The sequence below is a fragment of the Salvelinus sp. IW2-2015 genome, unplaced genomic scaffold (genome assembly GCF_002910315.2).
Source record: "Salvelinus sp. IW2-2015 unplaced genomic scaffold, ASM291031v2 Un_scaffold5086, whole genome shotgun sequence".
NCBI lineage: Eukaryota > Metazoa > Chordata > Actinopteri > Salmoniformes > Salmonidae > Salvelinus > Salvelinus sp. IW2-2015.
The window spans coordinates 35,874-37,053 of NW_019946352.1; the positions used below are offsets into that span (position 1 = coordinate 35,874).

The window sequence follows — 1,180 nt, forward strand, 5'->3', positions numbered from 1 at the left end:
CCTGTAGACATGTTACAAACCTGTTAGACCAAGTTACATGGCACTGTTACACCTTACACCTGTATACAACCGTTCCACACCACCTGCTACACCTGTTAAACCTGTGTAGAACCTGTACAACCTCGTTTAGACCGTTACACCTGTTAGACCTGTGCTGTTACACATGTTACACCTGTTACACCTGTTACAACTGTTACACCTGTTACACCTGTTAGACCTGTTACACCTGTTAGACCTGTTATACCTGCTAGATCTGTTACCTAAAGGAAATTATAAAGTACATAAAGGAACATAGTGATTAAATACAGCAGCAGGTCTGGGGAACATAGTGGTTAAATACATCAGTAGGACCGCTGGTCTACGAGAGGAAGTGGAGACAGTGGAAGAGGGGGAGAGATCATGTCTTCTAGGCAGGCAGAGGGAAAGGTGACAGGAGACAGAAACAGCAGACCTGAAGAGGTGAACAGAGGTAGAGAGAGTCGTATTGCAGTGGTACAAGACAAAGTCACCCGCTGGCTGTGTCAGTTTGGTGGTGAGGCTTTCTAACGTAGCAGAAAACGGGGAAGGCTTTTAAAACACAGAGTAGCAGAAGAAGAAAGGGTGAAAGGAAGTAAGACTTAAAGTGTCATAAGTAAAACCAAAGTGAAAGCTTGTTGGCAGTGAGGCTTCTAGACGCAGTGACAGAAAGAAGACTGAAGGCAGTGAAAGACTCCATCAAGTAGCAGAGAAACAGGAAGTAACAGAATTCAAACAGCTGGCAATCAGTGAGGAAGAATCTCTGAGGAATTTGGGGAAATGTAGTTCTTTGTGCCTTCTAACCTGGCAGCAGTAGCAGAGTCCACTTCCTGTTTAGTTGCGGGTAGTATCGGTTCCTCATCGAAGTCGTAGGAGAAGAGATGGAAGGGAGAGTGGGGGAGGTAAGGCATGCGCTCAGGGGAGGGGCGGCTCGTACCCCGCGTGGTAACTTCATTGGTAGCAGGGATGGTGACAGTGGACTTACGCCTAGCGAGGAGAGCTGTCAGCTGAGAGGGCTGGGCCAAGGGGGAGGTGGGGGAGGAGATCAGAGGGGGAGGAGGAGTCAGGGTAGCCAGTGGGGACGGCAGAGAGACAGGAGGAGGAGGAGTCAGGGTAACCAGTGGGGACGGCAGAGAGACAGGAGGAGGAGGAGGAGGAGGAGGAG

At 49.5% G+C, this 1,180-nt stretch overlaps 1 pseudogene; it reads right to left on the reverse strand.

The window, feature by feature from the left end:
• LOC112077947 (FH1/FH2 domain-containing protein 3-like) overlaps positions 1-1,180 on the reverse strand; it is a 38,032-nt pseudogene that overhangs the window by 17,105 nt on the left and 19,747 nt on the right.